Here is a 16,007-nt window from a genome sequence, read left to right as displayed (position 1 = left end):
TAAAATGTAATTGGGAACCATGCAATTCATTCACAGAGACATACATTTATTCATTTGTTTATTCACCACACTCCCCACGCCACATTCTTCCACTTTAAGATCTGGAGTTACCACAAGTGATTCCAACTGCACCACTTAGTATTATATAAACTTTAACTAGTTATTTGTGGTATCGGGACTTCATGCTGTTGTTAAGATTACATCAAGTAATGAACATAAAATAATTAGAAAATCTATGATACATAGTAAATGTTTAATGTATGTTATTCAATTTTATTATTATTTCATGCATGTTGTTGATCAATATATGATGTGAATCGGGATCTTGATCACAAGCTGATAAGACTATTATGGTATAAAAGGAAAATGCACAAATAATGGTCATGCAATGTAGAAAGTAGAAAAGAAGTGCATAAGAGAAATATGGAAATATGTTCTAAATTTACAATTTAGAAACAATAGAATACTTGTGGTATATAATATATTTGACTTCTAATGTATAAATTTTTTCACCTAAACTATTTTTACCCTCTTCCTCAAATGCACAGCTAATCATAACTCAAACCTTTTTTGATCTTACATGATTGTCTATGTTTTGTTGTTTAATGAAATATAATCTCATCAATCGATTTACTCAACTTTATCAGAATAGACATATTGAAAACTTCCAAGCATGGTTCGAAAGGCCCTATAGATTGTGCATGCTAATTAATTGAAAGAGAGTAGACAATTTCAATGTTAGTTGACTTCAATTTTTGACCATTAGTAATATAAAACCAAAAGCTTTTTAATGACATGTCAATGGCCCAAATATTAATTAACAACAGGAAATCAGAATGTAAGTTTGCCAACTATTTCAAAGTTCTCAATAAACAGCATTACAAATATTACTAGGGAATCTAAATTACTAAACTCAGAATCTTAAAAAGTCAGATTTCTTAAATACAAATTTCAGGTCCACAACTATCTGTCAGAACACGAGGCGTTTGAATCACTCTTTGCCTCAAAATTCACATCTAGAAAACGGTCATAAAATTATTATCAATCTCTTAGATTTGTCATGACATTAAAATAAGACAATATATGAAAGTGTTCTGGAATGTTCTGGTAGGATTTTAGCTCAAGAAATTTTAGTTATTATTATTAATATTATGGATTCAATATCTGTATTTGCTCTTGTAATTGGCCTATCTTTCAAATAAGACATATGACACTGCCACAAATATTCTATATTAGTAGAGATATTTCACTCAGAAAACTGAGCTGTTAACCAATATTTTATTTTTTCATAACTTTCCCCTTTTATATTGAAAGTACCCAATTTTGGAAAATATGCTGCTGCCTACGAATCTCAATGGATACCTCATCTTAACTAGGGTATCTGTTTTATCATGGTATCTAGCTAGTTATCTCATCCTTTCTCAAGAGACAATCAGGCAGACTCTGTTCATGTACCTCATTATAAAGTAATTGAATTAATCCCAAGACCTCTTTGCCATTCTGTAAGCGTTCTACATACTGATAGCAAGCCTTGCAACTCATTTAAACTTCTCACCAAACTAGTTTCCTATATTTTGTACTTCCTAGTTAGCCGCAGTTAAGTTTCAAACATACTTCACAGGGATAAAATTTATACACAAACATTCTTTTATAAAACATTATAGACATAAACATAATTTTATGAATACTGAACATACCTAGGGAAATTTTTACCAACAGCAGCAGTTAAATTTTGATTGCAGTGTACTGAATCGTATGTATGTAAGTTGTGACATGGATACATAGCATGAATACAGCTGGAAGCTTTTTAAAAAATCACAACTGTAAAAAAAAAGAGAGCGAGAGACTTCATACTTACCTGAGGGTCAGTCTGCAGAACAATTTCGATTTTCTAGTTTCATTGGCAGATAAGATCCATGATAATGTTATTCAGCATGTGAGTGTCATGGCTTGTCTCATTTGTAAACTCTCCCTCATCATCTTTTTCTTATTCATTACAGAATAAAAGGCAATAGGATAGGATCATGGATAGCACTGAACATGATATTTATTCAAATCATCCTGAGATTGTAAAAAAAAAAAAATCACAAGAGCAGGCTTTTTTTTTCCTTCCTAATGGATTTTCTGCAATTGTGGTGAATCATTTTAATTAATGTCTAAAGTTTCAGTTAAACTTATTTTTAAATATATTTAAAACATTTGGCAGCATGATAATTTAGAGTAATCAAATTTCTACTCATAGAAAAAAGCAGTGTTTTCATTATATAGTGTTAGACAATCTGTGCTATTATATCCAATGCAATGATACAGAGCACACTTCAGCAGCCAGAGTTTATCTTCCTCGGTGCAAGATTTCACACACGACAGATTGCAAATTATTATTGTGTGGCTCTGTGATATAATCAGTTACCATTATTACATAGTAACCACGGTAGTAAGGAGATTTTCATAGAGCTGTATTTTTAATGGACTTCAGAACCAAAAGCAGAACAAAAGCAAACACCCTCATTGAAGCATTTTTTTAAGTAAAGACATCACACTAATTTTAATGTTTATTAATTTGTTTTAGAAAACATTGGCTTTCTAAGTAGTCTATGTTCTAAATATTTTAAACTCAAATTCATAGCAAAATTAAAATTCATGGCTAAATATCTTTTCTTGATAGGGAACTGGGTGAGAATGTCACTCATATCAACTTCTAGGATGTTTAAATGAAGATAAAAGGCTCACTTAAATCCAAATATGTTATTATTGATGTCCCAATAAAGGATTTTTAGTTACATGGATTATGTTTCTCCCATTGAAAATAAATAAACTCAACAAGTATTCTCTGGGGAGACTGAGAATAACAGTTTGCTTTTTACATGAGCTTATTTCCAAATCAGGAAAACACTCACAGAGAGACCGACAGCTATTTGTTGGTATCAGTTTTGTTCTTGAAAGAGTTTGTGAGGAAAACCATCGGGAAAAGTTTGCTCCAGCTTCTTCATTTTTTCAATGATACCTACTGCCCCCTGCTGACTTATTACGGAATAAACCATTACATTCCTCGAAATTTAAACAAAAGCCTTTGAGTCATTAAGTGTAATGAAAGATACATTTGTTAAGGTTTGAAATTGCATACATCTTTCTCATCACATTACTATGTATAGAAAATATTATTTCCATATCTAAGTTCTGAAATGTCCCTATTTATGTTGCCTTTTGTGTGTTCTCAACTGATTTTCTGATATCCTCCCTTTCACCCACAGGCCAGCTTATGTTATAAATCCAAAGCTAGTGAAAACACAATTAGAGAAGACCACGTGAAGTGTGAAGAGCTTAATGTTTTAGGGCAATTGAGCAAGATTTATTCAGTAAGTCAGAAATGTGTTTTCACTGCAAGTGAGTGTTTTATGGTGTTTCGCTTTTGACAGTCCCTTGTGGAACAAGATTGAGAAAAATTTAAGCTGGGTTTTGTAATTTATGTGAGGATCAATAGATATTTTGTTTCCTCAACACTGATTAACCCGTGAAATGGAACTTATTTCAAATACACCGCAGAGTTGCTATTAAAAAGAATATATTATCCAAATTCAGGCCACAAGACTATATTACAGGATAGAATGTGTTTCAACAAATTACTACTGACACTTTCAATAACTAGGGCCCAGGAGAAAGCCATACAGAAAATGATATTTTAGTAAGACTTCCAGGGAGTCAATCACCAGTTTTCAGTCAAGAACATAATCGCTTGTTCTCTCTTTATTCTGAATTGCTAACCACAACTACTGTGTCTCATTAATTGATGATGATCTTTGAGATTATCTATACTTGCAATGTCTCTAAGCTATTTCAGCTGGAAAGTTTATGAGAATATGTTGTTAAAAACATTGAAAGAAAACAAAATCTCAGCTAGAAAAAGGAAAATGTTGTATCAATTGTTATTAGCTTGCAAGTGAAGTAATTACTTTCAATTTCTTGTATTAATCAGTTGTTTTAAAAGAATACATACATTATAAATTACAAATGTTAATTACTAAGAAATAATTAAATATTAATAAGTAAATGCTGCAAAATACAGTACACAAACTTAATTTTTTAAGAGAGGCAATTGGTATTTAATTATTATATATACAGGTAAAGGATTATCAAGCATTTTAGGTAAATACATAACAAAAAAATAAATTATTATTTTAAAATATATTATTATTATATACAAGTACTAGTTTATTTTTGTTTGAGTAAGACAATTATGTCAATGAACAGAAGATATCTGTCTACCAGAAGATAACTAACTGCCTATCAGAGGCATGTATTCGAAACCTACCAGATGATAAAGTACCCTTTATCGTGGAAAAAATAATTCCATTTTTTCTCATGAAATTAAAAGGAATTATGGCACAAAATATTTCATACTCATGACTCAAGAATTCTACCCAAATTTATAGATTATTCTTGTATTATCCAATCAGAAAAGAGCAGGGAAGACTGTAGAAAGAAAATCTACAAAGCTACAGCACTTACTCCAGCATCCACTTTACAATGAACTTTTTCTCTAGTGCCATGTATTAAGTTTATTCTCCCCAAATACTGATTAAATGATTACATTGTGTGCACACGTGTGTGTATGCACTGAACGTTTCCAGGATAATTAAATGGACTAATCTATTCACTTTCTTTCTAGATTATAAGTGTTACAAATTATTGTAATATTTCCCCGAATGCAGAAAAAATAAGTATGTTTACTCAACTGACCTTTTCTTCCTGAAGAAAACACTCATGTTAAAACTATATACTGCAAGTAATTGTATGCTTTCTTGAAATTAGTTTTAACCTTTTACTGAGTTTTCATAGTATAAAAATGGAACGTAAAATACTCATAGAACTGGAAGTTTGCATGTATCTCTCAATAAAAATGTTTTTTCATAGTATAAAAATGGAACATAAAATACTCATAGAACTGGAAGTTTGCATGTATCTCTCAATAAAAATGTTGAGAATTCAGGAGTGGAGACTAAAACACATAGTATGGTAATTATTTTCATCACAGTTAATACTATTTACCTAAGTATAATTACCTAGAATATCTAAAGAAATGCAATCTAAGCTCTGACTTAAAAATTAGGAATACTAGATTCTAATATGGCCATGTTTTCTAACAAACTATGTCTATAACAGCTTGGTAAATCATTATACCTTATGATCTTTAGTTTCCTTCTCTGTAAATGTTGAAAAGGACTAGATTCTTTTGCAAGTTCATTGATGAACATCAGCAAGCTTCCCTACATGGTCCACTTCTCAATGTCCTCCATTCTCCTAATTTGGCATAATCTGAATAAACTCATTTACTCCTCAGAATAATTCTCTGAGAATGGCATTGCTATCCTCATTTCACCAGTGAAAAAACTGAAGTTCAGAAAGGATAATAGGCCTGTTGAAATTCAAACAAATGGTAAATGGTGGAACTATTCATAACAATGAAAAACAATACTATCAGTGGGAAAGTGGGTTTTTAAGAACAAAAAAATGCAGGGGTGAATCATTACTATTACCGTTTTAACATTGTTTAGTGGTTATTTTCTATGTAAATTCCATAGATAGATAGATAGATAGATAGATAGATAGATAGATAGATAAAAGAAAGAAAGAAAGAAAGAAAGACAGACAGACAGACAGACAGACAGAAAGAAAGAAAGAAAGAAAGAAAGAAAGAAAGAAAGAAAGAAAGGTGAATAGCCAGCCAGGACTCTCCAGAGAAACAGAACCAATAGAATATAGATATAGACAGAGATAGAGATAGAGATAGAGATAGAGATAGAGATAGAGAAATAGAGATAGAGATAGAGATAGAGATATATAGATGTATAACAGAACAAATGCAATATATGAATATATATAAATGAGAATTAGCTAATTAAATTATGGAGGCTGAGAAGTTCTTCCATTTGCTCTCTATAATCTGAAGAACCAGGAAAGGAGGTGGTAATATAATTCTGTTTGTATCTGATTCTGAGGGTTTCATAACCAGAGTAGGGGACCAGGATGGTTAAGGGTGGGTAGTGCTTGTATAAGTCTCAGAGCTGGAATGCCCTAAAACCAGGAACTCCAATATCTGAGGACAGGAGAAAATGGATGTCCCAGCTTAAGAAAAGAGCAAATTTGCCTTTCCTCTACCTAATTATTATATTGGTCCCTCAATGGATTGAATGATATTCACCCACATTGATGAAGTCAATCTTCTTTATTCAGTTTACCAATTTTAATGCTAATTTCTTCCAGAAACACCCTCACAGACATACCAGAGATAATGTTTTACCACCTATCTGAGCATCTCTTAGCCCAGTCATTGACACATAATATTAACATAATATTAACTATCAGATGAATGATTGATAGATAGAAAGATAGATAGATAGATAGACAGATATATCAACTCACATCATTATACATACAAATAAAAATTTACAAGCTTGAAGAAACACACTGTGTAAGTTCAGGAAATTTGTCACTGACATACATTAAAATGATAAAATATACACCTGTGAATTTGAACAATAATAATTCAACAAAATATTAACAATAAATTCAGTGATGTTAAATAGAATGTTCTTGGGTTATTTGACGTATCATTGGGTTATTAGATCCTTGGTGAAATTGATCAAAATGGACTGTGGTTGAAATAGATTCATTGTGGTTTTCAGGAACTGAAGTCAGGATAAACCAACCCTTCTGGATATATGGGCTTTGCAGTCTCAACTCATAGAATTTCTCATTATTTAAATTATTTCTGCCATTTAATGGATTTTTCACTTAACAGTAGAATCTCATTACACTTAATTGCAACTAACCTGAATTTTTACCTTTTAAAATAGACTTTTCTCTTTATCCCTGACTAATCTTCTCTAAATTTCCATTTCATTTGCAATTCTCTTTTTGGTCACCGAGAATCTCCAAAATGAAGTCCAGTTCATTATATGCCTCATTATCGATATTACCATAGAGCTATTATTGTCATTTACTCCAATGACCTTTGATGTCTTCAATTCAGTCTTATTCTGAAGAAGCCTGGAAGTGCTACAGTCAGATGACTTGGACCATTTTCAAAGCACAGACTAATTTTATTCTGATAGACGATAAATCTTAGGGCCCTCCAGGAAAAATACCAATCAACCAGGAGAGCTTCTTTTTTCCTCCTCCTCTTGTTTTCTCCTTAGAGAAGCAAGAGTTTAAATTTTATATTTGTTTGTTTATTTGATCAGTGTTTTTTATTTGTTTCTTTTGGTTTTACTTTTGTTTTTGCATAGAACCTAATGGAGATTAAAGGTCAAGAGTGTCCTGAAGGTTTACTCCAAATTACTCTGCTCTGTACTTTTAGTGTAATTTTCTATACAACCTTATTTCTTTCTATTCTCTTAGTCTTTTTAAGTTTTAATAATTTTAAAGACAAGCCAAATAATTTAAATACCTTCAATATGAGTTGAAGAATATGATAGTATGATTTCAGTAGCAGAAACTAAAATAGCAAACTTCAATAGAAAGTTGGGTTCTTTCAACTGCTCATATCAACATGTTGCTGATCTGAAGGCGATACAGAAAAAAATGACTTTTATAAAACTATGTTTTTGATGGTACTAAATATTGTGTTAATGCCTCTTTTTTAAAAAATTGAAAATGTAAATCATTATTGTTTCAATTACCCAGTTTTCATAGTTGTACTAGTTTATATAATATAAACTAGAATTTCAAACTGTTAAGAATTCAACATTGATGATATTAATTAAAATAAAAATTATTACGTTAAAAACTAAAGGAACATTCTTCTGCATTATTTTTCTCCAATTAGACTCAACATTTTCATAACAGAATTATTTACTCATTGGCATTTTACACTTGTATGATTTTAAAAAATGAAAGCCCTAAAGTATTTAATATTCTAAATTTTGAATCCTAAAGAAAACATTAAAATGTGTTCAGACAACTTTAGTGTTTTAACTTTTTTTTTTTTTTTGAACAGAGTCTCTCTTTGTCACACAGGCTGGAGTGCAATGGCACGGTCTCGGCTCACTGCAACCTCTTTCTCCCGGGTTCAAGTGATTTTCCTGCCTCAGCCTCCGGAGTAGCTGGGACTACAGGTGTGTGTCACTTAATTTTAACTTAGTTAAATTTTTTGCCTCCCCATCAGACTGCAATTTTTTAAATATTATAATGATAATTTATGTACTTCAAACTATGCATTATATATACCAGTCAATAAGACTGGTATATATATTACCCTCTAGCTGACTAAACTTTAGACAGGCTTCTTTCTGACTGTGAGTTCCTGAATCTTATTTTCTTTTTCTTTTTTTTTTTTTTTTTTTTGAGACGGAGTCTTGCTCTGTCACCCAGGCTGGAGTGCAGTGGCCGGATCTCAGCTCACTGCAAGCTCCACCTCCCGGGTTTACGCCGTTCTCCTGCCTCAGCCTCCTCAGTAGCTGGGACTACAGGCGCCCACCACCTCGCCCGGCTAGTTTTTTTTTGTATTTTTTTTTTTTTTTAGTAGAGACGGGGTTTCACCGTGTTAGCCGGGATCGTCTCTCGATCTCCTGGCCTCGTGATCCGCCCGTCTCGGCCTCCCAAAGTGCTGGGATTACAGGCTTGAGCCACCGCGCCCGGCCTGAATCTTATTTTCTTTAGAAAACTTCCAATTTAGGCAACAACAGCCAAAATTGATGAATGGAATCTAACTAAACAAAAGAGCTTCTACAGAGCAGAAGAAACTATCATCAGAGTGAACAGGTAACCTACAGAGTGGGAGAAAAATTTTGCAAACTATCCATCTGACAAAGGGCTAATTTCCAGAATCTACAAGGAACTTAAACAAATTTTCAAGAAGAAAACAAACAGCCCCATCAAAAAGTGGGCAAAGGATGGGAACAGACACTTCTCAAAAGAAGACATTTGTGTGACCAACACACATAAGAAAAAAAGCTCATCATCACTGGCCATTAGAGAAATGCAAATCAAAACCGCAGTCAGATACCATCTCACACCAGTTAGAATGGTGGTCATTAAAATGTCAAGAAACAACAAATGCTGGAGAGGATGTGGAAAATAAGGAACACTCTTACACTGTTGGTTGGATTGTAAATTAGTTCAACCATTATGGAAGACAGTGTGGCAATTCCTGAAGGATCTAGAGCCAGAAATACCATCTGACCCAGCAATGCCATTACTAGGTATATACCCAAAGGAATATAAACCGTTTTACTCTAAAGACACATGCACACATATGTTTATTGCAGTACTATTCACAATAGCAAAGTCTTGGAGCTAACCCAAATGCCCATCAATGATATACTGGATAAAGAAAATGTGGCACATATATACCATGAAATATTATGCAACCATAAAAAAGGATGAGTTAATGTCCTTTGCAGGGACATGGATGAACCTGGAAACCATCATTCTCAGCAAACTAACAAAGGAACAGAAAACCAAACACTGCATGTTCTCATTCACATGTGTGAGTTGAACAATGAGATCACATGGTTACAGGGAGGGGAACATTACACACCAGGGCCTGTCAGGGAGTGAGGGGCTAGGGGAGGGATAGCATTAGGAGAAATACATAATGTAGATGACGGGTTCACACGTGCAGCAAACCACCATGGCACGTGTGTATCTATGTAACATACCTGCACATTCTGCACATGTACCCCACAACTTAAAGTATAATAATAATTTAGAAAAGACAGCTAGCTATAGGTTAAATGCTGGCTATATGAGGCCAGGCAAATGTTTTCAAACTAAAATATTTTCCTAGGCCTTGAAAAAAAAATAAAAGAAAACTTCCTATTTAAATTCTTTCTCTGCCTCTTTGAGATATAAATATTCTACACCCAGAAATCTTTCTCAAGGACCTGGGAGTGATCCCTTTGAAATGTAATAATTGAAAAAGATAGGGCCCATATCTTCCAGTTTCTGTGGGAAAGCAGGAGTTTAATTTTTGATAAGCACCAATTACTGAGTACTGATAGCTTACTTGCATTGACCCAGCCTCCCCTACTGTCCTCCAATACTTTTCCATTAGTTCACCCTATAGTTTTAAAATCCTCCTGCCTTTGTTTCAGTGGAGTTCAATTTCTCTTCACTATTGCAATAGTCTTGACCTGTATTTTAATAGTCTTGAATAAAATCTTCTTTGCTGTTTTCATAAGTGGCCAGTGCAATTTTCGTTTTACAGTCCAATGATAAATTGATTAAACTGAAACTGTTACTCCATGTTCATGGTGTATTAAAACGATACAGTATATCCTAAAACATATTTTCTCATTTATGTATATCAATGTATTCATGAAACATGTATATCCATGTATTCATAAATATGAATACATTCATATTCATTAGAAAAAGTAACATTTTGATTAAAAATCTTGGGAGCCAAAGCTCAAGCAATTTCTGATTAAATCAGAGCCCCAAGATGTGTACACAGCTTTCTTCACAGTTTTCCTCTGTTGTCTCTTATGTATTTGGTAAACCACATAAGGTTTTACCAGGAAAATATTTCTTGTATTAAAATCATATACAAAATGCTCTCTGTACTCCTACAATCTTGCTTTTTTAAAAAGATTCTGTTTATTTCAGATTTGCTGTTATAGCAGAACACGTTTCTGCTGTGTTTTACACTTTACATTTTTACTTCACAACAGGGAACAGCTTATTAGTGGGTGGCAGAACTGGGATCCAGACGTGACTGCACCAATATGTATATACCCAAGTTAACTTCAGCTCTTTTTCAGGCTGGAATACGTTGGATAAAATAACTTGGAAGACACATACACTATGAAATAAATGAAGAAGCATTTGAGAAAACAGTATATGCTGCCAGTTTACCTAGGCCCTATTTTCATCTCTTTTGTTGACTTGTTACATAACATGTTTCTTAGTCTTCCTTGTTGTAATAATAATGATGATTATTAATATTCTTTCTGTATTCTGAGAAATATGAATAGTTATATTTCCTCCTTCTTCCAATCCTGTAGATTAATGTTACTTCAAAGCAATGTTTGGGAATTGCATATGAAAATAAATAATATCATAATATCTTTGTAGCTAGGGTTAAATCTATGCAACATCAAATCATCAAACAGATTGGTTAGGTATAAAGATAAAATTTTTTGGCTAAATAACATAACTGGCCAATATTTCTAAATTTCCTTTTAAAAATTGTACTAAAATATCAGTGGTCCATGTTATACAACAAATACTAAAAAATTACAATTCACCATGACACCATACTGGATATTAGAGTGAGACTACCAAAACAAACCAAGAAAAAAAACAAAACCCCCCAAATGTTCCAACGATGCTTGTATAATACAGGATAAACAAACAAATAAAAATGCTATGAAATAGTGAATTGTGAGAAAATGAGTGAGAGGTGAAGAATTGGGAGAAGAGCTTTCATATTGAGCAAGCTGTATTTTTAAAAGATCAGAAACAAAAATAGGTCATAGCACAATTCAGTCATTCTCAAAGACAGGGCTTTTCAAAGTGGATTAGCCGGATGAACATTACCTGGGAACTTGTTAAAAATGTAAATTGTTGAGAACCCCCGATCTACTGATTTGGAAACACTTGAGGTGGGGCCTGGCACTCTGTGATTATACTGGTGAGCATCATTCACGCAAATGTTTAAGAACCTCTAACACAGACTTTGCATGTGCTTGGAACAAGGTCATTTGGATGAAAAGAAGGGAAATTGCTTCAAGTTTCCTAGATGCTGCTAGACACTGATAAAATTTCTCTGGCACTGGTACATTTCCTCTCTTTTAACCCATGTAACTTCCCCTCAATTTGAATGCTTAGAGACTGAGGAGTGAAATTATATTTATATTAAGGTGAAGAGTTTGTAGTGAGGTATTAAACTTTTAAGTTATACATTTTAAATTATAAAACGAATAAGCAAACAAATCTAACCCAAAATGTACAGAGTTTTTGGATAGCAAATGTTTCTAAAACACACTGAAAAAGGAAGTGCAGATTTGTTTTTAAAAGCATTTCAATGGAAAAAAGTACAAATGCTTGCAATGATTTTCAGTTTAGAACAATAAAAGCTAATTTTGATTGTTTTGAAATTGACTTGCATTAAAATCTTAAAACACTTGGAGCTCAGCCTTGATGGGGAATTTCCTCTTCATATGACATTCCCAACAAAGAGAAAAATGTGTGTGGTAAAAAGAAGAGCAGTATGGCTTTTCCAGCTGTTGTATGTTAAGAGATGCTGTGCAGAAAGTATGGATCTGGAGAAACAGAACAGATTTGAATAGAATTGTAGCTTTGTGCATGATGAGTTCGTGTTAAAGCATTTATCTTTAGCTCTTGTCTGCAAATGTTCTCTTCACTGCATAGGTATAAACACAAGGCTATCTTAACAGTAACTGCCTTTATTTCTTTCAAGGTTTTAATAGAAAATATTTCACTCTTTGCCTGCTTTAATTTTTTCTAATTCTAATGTTGATATTCTATTTAAATTATTCCTATTGGATTGCTTATTTATATACACCAAAACTGCAATCCTTCTGGCTGTGAAACATACAAAAGAATCTTTAAAGATAATTAACATAGCAGCAGAGGAACATGGAATAGAGGAACATAGGTATAAAATATATTGCATAAAAGAGCTTACTCCACTTATAAGAAATGAGATAGCTGGCCGGGCACGGTGGCTCACGCCTGTAATTCCAACACTTTGGGAGACCAAAGCGGGAGGATCACGAGGTCAGGAGATTTAGACCATCCTGGCTAACACAGTGAAACCCTGTCTCTACTAAAAATACAAAAAAATTAGCCAGGCGTGGTGGTGGGTGCCTGTGGTCCCAGCTACTCAGGAGGCTGAGGCAGGAGAATGGCATGAACCCGGGAGGCATAGCTGGCAGTGAGCCAAGATTGTGCCACAGCACTCCAGCCTGGGCAACAGAGCAAGACTCTGTCAGAAAGAAAGAAAGAAAGAAAGAAAGAAAGAAAGAAAGAAAGAAAGAAAGAAAGAAAGAAAGAAAGAAAGAAAGAAAGAAAGAAAGAAAGAAAGAAAGAAAGAAAGAAAGAAAGAAAGAAAGAAAGAAAGAAAGAAAGAAAGAAAGAAAGAAAGAAAGAAAGAAAGAAAGAAAGAAAGAAAGAAAGAAAGAAAGAAAGAAAGAAAGAAAGAAAGAAAGAAAGAAAGAAAGAAAGAAAGAAAGGAAGGAAGGAGAAAGCTTTATAGAGGATGATCACACAGCCTTGAAGAATGCATTAGTAATAACAGATAACAAGGATGAAAAGATACTTCAGGAAATAACAGCAAGTGCAACATCATGGAGATGAGAGAGAAAATTATATCAGGACAAAAAGCAGTTTGGTAAGTATAGCATAAAGTCAAGAAGGCAACTGACGGGAAATGTTTGCAAAGTCAAACAAGGGAAATATTGAAGGAACATGTCTACAATGCTATCGAGCTTAGATGTAGACTTCAAGTGAGGGAAAAAATAGTGGAAATAGTGTGAAGGATAAATTAAAAGTAGGATTTGCAATCTGGGATAAAGTTAACCACCTGAGAGACTCTTGCTATTTGTAATGAGGATAGAGAATAGAAACTACCTTAAAAGACTAATCTTGTTAGAATATAATTGTAACGTTGATTTGTTAGGTTGGCAGCATAAAGAATAACATACAGGATGATTGTCAGGTTTTTATCTTGGACGATTGGTCGTTACACTTACTGATTTAGCAAATACTGATGGAAATACAGGTTTTTCATGTGGGTTAGTGTTAGGTTCTATTTGAGCTATTGCAAGAAAGAGATTTTGGGAGAACTTTCAAGTGAAAATGTCGAATTCTGCAGGTTTTATAAGTCTAAGCTGGTCATAATAATTCTGGAGTTGTCAGTGTATAAGTTAAAATGATGCACGTGGAAACAATAGTCTAGGAAAACCATGTGCAACAGGAAGGTTAAAAACAGAATTTTGAAGACCACAATTGGGAAAAGAAATTATTGGTATCATAGTGATTTTAATTGCAGAAAAGCCACATTTCAAGAGAGACTATTCTGTTTTTCTTTTCTTTTATTTTAAAGCCTGTTTTAAAATGCCATTGTATAAATGAATAAGTGCCCTTCCAGAAGAATTAGGTAAACCAAATTTGCAAAGTTTTCTGAAATCTTCAGTCAGTTCAAATGTATGGAAATGGAGGATATCCAAATATTGAATGCAAATATCAAACTCACATCTATCAAAAAGAAGACAAAATTTTCTACTCTTACCTTTCAGCAATATGCCTGCTTGTCAGAATTCAGGACTAATCCTATTTTCTTTGCAAAGGTGCATTATCTGTATTCACATTAAGTATCTAATTTATCTAATTCTTTTTTTATTTTATTATTATTATACTTTAAGTTCTAGGGTACATGTGCATAACGTGCAGGTTTGTTACATATGTATACTTGTGCCATGTTGCTGTGCTGCACCCATCAACTCGTCAGCACCCATCAACTCGTCATTTACATCAGGTATAACTCCCAATGCAATCCCTCCCCCCTCCCCCCTCCCCATGATAGGCCCCGGTGTGTGATGTTCCCCTTCCCGAGTCCAAGTGATCTCATTGTTCAGTTCCCATAAACTAAGATTTTGTTTTCTTCATCAATCTTCCCTTTATATTTTATGTTTGTGTGTCACCAAAAATGCTACTAATAGATGTGAATGAGGAACATTTTTTCTATTTTATTCTTGACTATATTTTCTAGAAGTCTATTTTATCAATTCGTGACTTAATAAATAAAATTGTAGGTATAGTAATGTCATTCTTTTCTATCCCATTGTTTAAAATTTTATTTTATGTGTATAGTTCCCTTTCTAAATCCTATCTTGAATATTTAACCTTCTTTGTCAACACTAATAATAAAACTTTTGAAATGATTTAGCCATTGTCCATATGTTTTAATCTATATTATTTAGTTTTTTTCCCCTAAAATATATTATTTACTGTTTTACTATAGTATTAAAAATAGTCTGCTTTGAATAATGCCAATAATTTGCAATGCTGAATGAGAAGTTTATTATGAAAGATACTTATAGTTACTAACTTAAAAAAATTTATATTTTTTAAATTGTTGAGAATGTCATTCTGGCTTTAAATATAAAGGGAAATTATATAGATAACCCATTGAAATTATAAATGGAGATGTAAAAATGTGAGCGAAGTATAAAGATTTCTATGTGAGTTGTTTCTATTATGTTGATAAGATTGACAAAATCTTCTGTGTTTTATAATTTATGTATTCTTGTATAGGGTGAACTAATGATAATTTGCTAAAATGTGCCAATAAAATTACAAATCTGTTTGTTCTGAAATAGCTAACAATTGTTTTCAATTGCATATATATGTTAATTTGGTACATAAAGTTCAAACTAATCTTGTATTCACAATTGATTAGTTTTTTCTTGCTATTATCTTTGCCTAATATTAATATTGCTATCTTTTTCTTAATTGGTTGCAGGTTTCCACAATATGTATCTAGATGTAAATTAGTCGATCTCATTTTATTTTTGTCTAATTCTGTAAAAACAGATATTCACACAATTTTTATTTTGATACAATCTCAAAAATTAACTTTCTATAAACAGAATTCATATAACAAAAATGTTACTGCTATCTACTTTCGGTCTCCATTTTGTGAACTTTTCTGTTGTAACATTAGTTCTGAGGTGATTTGGAATATATGTATTCAGTTTTTAAGCCAACAAGACTTTAGCTAAAAATGTATTCCACAAGTTATTTGCAGAAATATATTTATCTAATTATAAATATCAAAAGAATAAAATTTGACTTTTCTTTGAAAATTATCTTTTTATTTTATTTTTAAATTATTATATCTTCATTTTATTTTCCAATTTAAAAATAATAATTAAATCTCTAGCAATTATTTAGTATATCAGAAATCATCCTAATAGTAAAGTGTATTTATTTACCTGATTTTACCTTATTTTGTTGGCTTAGCTGTTCACTATCCCCTT

The sequence above is a fragment of the Macaca nemestrina genome, chromosome 19 (genome assembly GCF_043159975.1).
Source record: "Macaca nemestrina isolate mMacNem1 chromosome 19, mMacNem.hap1, whole genome shotgun sequence".
Lineage (NCBI taxonomy): Eukaryota > Metazoa > Chordata > Mammalia > Primates > Cercopithecidae > Macaca > Macaca nemestrina.
This window is presented reverse-complemented; position numbering follows the sequence as displayed.